Source organism: Pectinophora gossypiella, chromosome 8 (genome assembly GCF_024362695.1).
Source record: "Pectinophora gossypiella chromosome 8, ilPecGoss1.1, whole genome shotgun sequence".
Lineage (NCBI taxonomy): Eukaryota > Metazoa > Arthropoda > Insecta > Lepidoptera > Gelechiidae > Pectinophora > Pectinophora gossypiella.
The window spans coordinates 5,566,222-5,573,832 of NC_065411.1; positions in this window are offsets into that span (position 1 = coordinate 5,566,222).

The window sequence follows — 7,611 nt, forward strand, 5'->3', positions numbered from 1 at the left end:
TGAATTTTGTATGTATTCACATGCGTAAGTCTGTCTCTACACATAATTAGTTTTAGGGTTCTGTACAGAAGGAAAAAAAACCCTTTGTGAAACCACTTTTTGATGTCATACTTTCGAGGATTAACGAGCCAATAATTTTGATCAACAAATGAGAGTCAAAAAGAAAGAATAAATAGTCGTATAAGATATAATTTAGATTAGAAATAAAAAAAAAGCATTGGTTTCTGCTATATTATATTTTATGTTTCAATCCAGGAAGAATAAAGTATTATAATATTTTTTATGATATTGGGAATTATTACTATTTTATATTTATAAAGATAATATATTTTTATTAGGTACATTTTATTTTACAATCGTATCATTGTTATTGTTCAAATAGAGAACCTGTTTCTTTTATTTTAACGTATTAGACCTTATGGAGGTTCTGTTGTGTTTTTTTAAAGCAACTTTGCAAATCGATTTGTTTTTTGTTTTTAGTACCTATTCGTAATTCAAATATACTCCGTTACATAAAGCTTGAATAATTTGAGAGCTGTCAAAATAAATGAATAGAGTTGTGCTAGGTAAGCGTGTCTTTTGACACTCACTGACTGACTCACTCACTAACGATCATCATAATTATAAGGTAATTCCAGCTGTCTTAGGTGGCTGAAATTTGGGATTTAAGCTAGCATTAGTGCACAAACACAGCCCCATATGCTGCTTAACGTGTAGATTTGTGAACTTACTGTTTGTATAGTTAGGGCGTATAAAGCTAGTTTGTCTCTAAATGAGATCTGAATCTCGTCTTGGAATAATTTTACATAAAAATGTTTTTATTAGGATATCTCTTTCGCAGACTACTGTCAAATTAATCAAGCTACAGTCGTCAAACATTTATCTTGTTCATCAATAAAACTACTTTTATACAAACATAACTTTATTTAGCCTTCGCGTGTATTTCCGATAAGAGAATGCATCAACATAAATATTAGATAAATACTGATATCTACATTATCTGTATAAGTGGATATATTCCGTAAAGAGAAAATTAAATCTAAAATGTCTGACTCGGACGGGACTTGAACCCGCGCTCATGTCATGCCGGGACGAGCGTATTGGACCGGGTTTCCACTGACGCACAGATAGGCGGAGAAGAGCGGAAATGTGCGGATTTGACCAATCACAGCGTTCGAGAGAGCGAAAAACGAAGACGCTCTGTCACTCTCTCCCTCACGGTGATCGGTCGATTCCTGCATATCTCCGCTCATCTTCGCAAAGCTCCGCGTCAATGAAAACGCAGCCTTATGGTTTACGCCACCGGTCACCTTGTTTTAAACTGCGGGTTCAAGACCCGTCTGAGTCAAAATTATTCTATGATACATTATTACCTTCATATCTCATGCGGATTGTGAGGTCATTGACCACATACTGGTTTATATAATTTATCAAGAAAATATTTTTCAAAGCTTTTAGACGGGTCTAGGAAATGACTGACGGTGCAAAATCAAGATCTATACCGTGAGACGATATGGTTTGATTTTTAATGGAATAGCCTACATCTTTTCCAAATTATGACCTATGGTAAAGCCATTGTAAATTCAACAAAGGCACACACCGGACAGTCCTTATAAAAATCTATTTTTTACCATGTGCCGCGTAATGCGTAAGAGTGAGCAAGACAGAGTCCGCGCACTCACCCTCTTACTCCTTAGCGGCACGATTATTTAAAACTGAAGTAAGACCCAGAGGGGGTGAAGTCAGCGCCCGATACGAATTGGTTGCGGGGCGGAGAGTCACCGTTCTAATTCTGTGGCAAAACATTACTAAAGTAACCTGTTTCGATACCTATTTAACCATGAATTTATGTATGTATGAATAAGTGACACACTTAGGTCACAGCGCTATTATCCCACAATTTATGTTTCCTACTTAGTTTGTAAATATTATTTTTGCAACATTACATCATTATACAAGTATTTCACAATTAAAACAATACCACTTTAGCAAGTCATTTGAACAAATGACAAATATTTGTATTATACAAAACATAGCAACACCGCTTGTATCCCCGAAGGTAGAAAATACATAATCATTGATCAAACATAACATACCATCACGCTTGTGTTCCCGAAGGGGTAGGCAGAGGTACATAGTACCCTCGCCGCTATGTTTCAAACACAACACATTATTCATTATTTTAAGTTTACGAGGTTATTATCATAATGAAAACACATGATAACGGGTTCTTAACGCGTTTAAAGTAGAGATATGAGACTCCCGATATTGTGGTTATATCGGGAGTCTCATATCCCTACTTTAAACGCGGTAAGAACCCGTTATTATGTGTTTTAATTACAACACATTATTATTACATGTTGATCAAACATATTACTTAAATTATATAAATCAGTGGAATATTACCGTATTTCTGAAACCAGTTCAACATTTCAATGTATGCTTACACGTAAATGCAAAAATAATAATATAATGCGCAATGTATGCTTATGTATACAACAAAAGGTCATGGTTAATTAGGTATATATATGCCTACATCCCATTGTGAGCGATAAAGTAAGTCGATAAACAATTTATTGATAAATTCCTTTTTTTTTCAGTTTCTATTTGGTGATTCAACGAATAAGATTACAATGGAGATTTTCACACTGCTCCTAGATAAGGCCAAACTGGTCTTATAAAGCCAAGTAATTGTCTATCATATCCGATCACATGACTTGCTCTTCAAATATCTTCTTCAAATCCAGTGAAACTCTAGAACAGTATGCCGGTCTTCCCCATATTGACCGTATGTACTTTTTGAACTGTATACTTGCAGCGTTGCAAGTTGCAAGCTATAATTGAAGCGTTGACTAATTTTTAATATATTCAATTTCTGAAGCGCTGATTCTGGTAGATACAAATTTAACTTTGTTTAACAGTTCTTAAACTAGCTTCTTCTCTTTCTTGCACTTATTGTAAGTGAAGGACAGCGCTAAGTTTAATTCTTATTCTTCGATCGTGTGGATTGTGAGGTGGATTACCAACCTCATAAACCCTGGTGTCAGGGTTATTATCACACCATAGGCCCCTCACATGACTCATGTAACGACTACGTACTCACATCAGGAAGTAATAACCGAGACCAACGGCTTAACGTAACCTTCCGGAGCACAGATCATCTTACTTTTTGGACAATCAGGTGATCAGCCTGTAATGCCCTAACCAAACTAAGGATCACAAAGTGATTTTTGTGATATGTCCCCACCGGGTTTTGAACCCGGGACCTCTGGATCGTGAGCACAACGCCCCACCACTGGACCACGGACGCCGTTAGCTTAAGTATAATTTAAAACTTTATTTGTATCGACCAGGCTACCTTACAATCAATCAGTATACTTTTTGTCACACGTAACGATTTAAATTACAGTCATTAAAATGAGAACTGTTATCTCACCTCACATGATCTTGGCATCATTTGTTATTTATAAATAATTCCGTCACAACTTATTACAAATTAATAATTGGAAAATTTATGTAAGTAGGTCAATAGATGAACCCTATTACTGGCTGTCTAGTTAATGTACTAGAAAACAAAAATATCAATGAAGTATTATTGATTTTTGATTTGCGAGGGTTCGGTACAATTAAGTAAAAATTCTGTTCAAAATTGCGTATCTTTCCGGACATGTCGCGAAAACTGACTCAGGAATTGTGTCGTTTATAACAATGTCCACCAAAAAACGTAACTGGATTAAAATGGCATTATCTTCGTCTCTTTCGTACAAAGCTGTACATAGCCTAGTGCGAAAGAGACGAGAATATCTGTCCTGCTGTCATTATTAGAATGGTTATATTTTGTTGGACATGATTAGTCATTACATAGGTTACAATGATCAGTTGCTACCTTATGTACGGTCATATTGATCATAAAAATATGACTATTATATATATTAAATGTAGCTGCAAAAAGTCTTCTGATTACAAATGGCTCCCCTCTGACCACTAGTAATTTATATTTGTAAGGTATTTGTTTTGTGATGTGATTAGTTGGAATTCGTTGTTATTTGTGCAAAAGACAACTGTGACAAACAAAAACTATGTATTCCAGAAATATTAGTCATTTTATTTTTATTGATTACCACTAAAAATTTAATTTTGTTATGAGGAAAATCCAATTGTGATAAATGAATGATAAATATCATAATTTTGTGCTAATTTTATCAATTCATTTATGTTTATTAATTTTATTCACGACCGCATCCGATATTGCTTAAGATGCCCGTGTGGGTTTGGGATGTGTTATGAGGTACCTATATGAATGACCTCAGTTACTTTGGTGCTAGAGTTATTACCTAAACATTAGCCGAGACCAACGTCTTAACGTGCCTTCCTAGACACAGAATCTTCTTGAGTACTTGTGACAACCAAACTAGGAATATTTTCACATATTGCTTCTCTATTGGATTGGGTTTCGAATACTGGACTTCCAGATTGTAAGTCGAACGCAGTAGACCTTTTTTGATAACACATCAAAGCAATAGTGCTACAAGGCATAGGCCCTGTATACCCAAACAGGTAGAGAGATGTGTATAGTATATGCACCGACTCCTCGCCAGCTATGTTCAAGCAAATCCTGAAAACGACGTGATATCAATTCTTCTTCTTATCGTGTGGGTTGTAAGGTGGAATACTAACCTCATCAACCCTGGTGTCAGGGTTATATCAATTATATAATATGATCCAAACATTAATTCAGACTCACAAAATCAAGGTTCATTGGTTTACAGCTCAAGCCGGGATTCGAACCCACACTCAGATGTAAATCATGCGTTCTCCGAACGGGGCTATCACAAATTTACCATTTTGATGATTAGAACATTATTATGTTGTAATTTCATCAAAAAGATCTTGAACTCAATTCGCTTACAATCTAATCAAGTTGACACTTGGATATATAAAATGATTTACTTATACATTTGGGCAAACACTTCAATAATTACCCGTGACCTTCAAAGCGATATATTAGCATGGAAACAGCGTACAGTGTTTAAGCACATTTAAATTTATAATAGCAAACACAACAGTCATAAAACGTCCAATCAACTCTTGTTTAAGTACGTTATTGTATATAATAGAGGCGCCTCTAGAAGCATAGATTAGCGCCACGTTAAAGTCATAATTATAATTGGGCTTGTTCATCTATACATACATACATAAACCCACGCGTATTTTCCACTAAGCAAAGACCATGGAATTCAATTCATTTCATTCATCCGTACTACTTATAAAAGACTACCTGACTGACTGACCTGGCTGCCTTTTGAAAGTCTTTCGCATTGACCACTGACATAGAATGAGGAACAACGTACTTATAGAACGGCAACTCTCCGCTCCCCACTAGCGGCTGAGTTAGGTTTACCCCATGGTCTTAGTTTAGTCCTCAATCGTATGGCGTCAAGCGTCACACACACATTACGCGTGTATGATCACGTCAATGTGTATAGTGTCTATTAGAGATGCCACGAATATTCGGCAACTATTCGGTATTCGGCCTATTCGGCCACTTTTTGCTATTCGGTATTCGGCCGAATAGTACGTACTATTCGGCCGAATACCGAATAGCAAATCATGTAGAAAAAGACACGTTGTTTTGCTGAAAATTATGTATTTATTTCCAAATTACAACATTTTAGTACTTAAAATTAATCAGTGGTAAGTTGTGATGAATAAAAACGAGCTTTTCAGCATTTTTTGGTAACAAACGATTGCGCTTTTCATCGTAAACGGTTACCAGCCTCAGAAAATAACCTCTCACTATAAACACTACTTCCAGGCGAAGAAAGATAAACTTTTGCAAATTTCGAAAGGTTCGGGTATTGTTGTTCATTTGCTGACCACCACTTGTAAGGATCGGTCTTCCGATCTAGGCGAACTGTTTTCAAATAAAAATCTAACTCGTTTGCCACAGCATTCTTCTCCACGTCCTCCTCATCATTAGCATTTCCCATATTATTTGTAGCGACTTCTTCAAAGCAGTTCCAGAAACTGTCGTGTATTTCAACAGTCCTATCATTTTCCTATCAGTTCTACAAGTAGGTACAGTACAACAAAGAGGTAAGTAGGCACGTAGTTTTAGACGTAACCAGTTAACAAACAACCACCTACCTAAGTAAACGTATTTCGAAACTATTAAAGTATCCTAAAGTTTTACTTACTTGCTTTCTTTCCTTCTCCGCCTCTTGAGATCTTGATGCTACATAACAAACACTGGGCCAGTTTATTATTTTCACTACAAATCTCATAATATTCCCATATGGGCGATTTTTTATTAACCGGTGTCATTTTATAAGCCTTTTGACGAAAAAACAATTGAAAATGTACTAAGGGACAAACTTCTTAGCAAAATAGTAATTATATTTCAATTTACGTATTATTTATATTTATTTTGTACACTGGCAAAGCAAGCGCTCCGTGACGCGATTTACTCGCAATTGAATCAAATACAAACAATGTTTGCCTGCACCCAACAACGCGCGCAAACAGGTTGTGACTTGTCTTATTCCAGCTAACGCGCCCCCACCAAGCATGTACTTCGCGCCGAATATTCGGCGGCCGAATATTCGACGCTTCGGCCGACAGCGTTGCCGAATATTCGGTATTCGTTATTCGGCCAATTCACTATTCGTGGCATCTCTAGTGTCTATGTAAAACGAGGTATTTTGTATGAAGTTAAAATTATTATTAAGTAGGTATTAAGTACTATTTTATTATTTATCTAATTTTAATTTTGATTTGTTTTTTGCCACCGACATAGTATGTATATAAGTTTATAAATACTGTTACTAACAATTATGGACACATGGTCTGAAATAAAATTTTTGTATTCTATTGTAAGTAATACCTACATAAAACATAGATGTAACCCAGAGACGAACATTGGGTAACCAATGCTTAGAAAGGAAAGCTAATTTATAAATGTAGAGTTAACTGTTGTCTTCAGACAAATCCTCACTTACCGTGGTCAATCATAAATATTTTTCATAAGATAACCATATTTACCATTACAGTAGACCATCGAATTTCATTCAAGTACTTACTACGATCCCTGAATATTTTTGTTCTTCCGCTCTCACCAAAATCTTCTTATTTCAATTGAGTTTACCATCTAAATTCTGTATAATTATCTACTAAGCTCGCAACGGGAATATTTTACAACATTTTATCTTGGGTTTTATAACTTGTGAAACAAAAACAAGCTAAGGGTCTCGATCTTTGCACTTTTCTTTCGCTTCTATGTCTTTATCATCGTTATATATATTTAAAATTATCAATATTATTATTAAGTTAAGCTTTCAGCTGTGATAAGTGATACAGTGTTGGTATCAGTAGGTACTGTTAGATAGAAACGAATCGATCGACCTAATGTCGACTGGTATTTCCCTGCTCGATCGAATCAGAAATGAGGAGATCCGCAGGAGAACTAAAGTCACCGACATAGCTCGGAGAATTGCAAAGCTGAAGTGGCAGTGGGCAGGACACATAGCGAGGAGAACCGATGGCCGATGGGGCGGAAAGGTTCTGGAATGGCGACCACGTGTCGGACGACGCTCAGTGGGTAGGCCCACTACA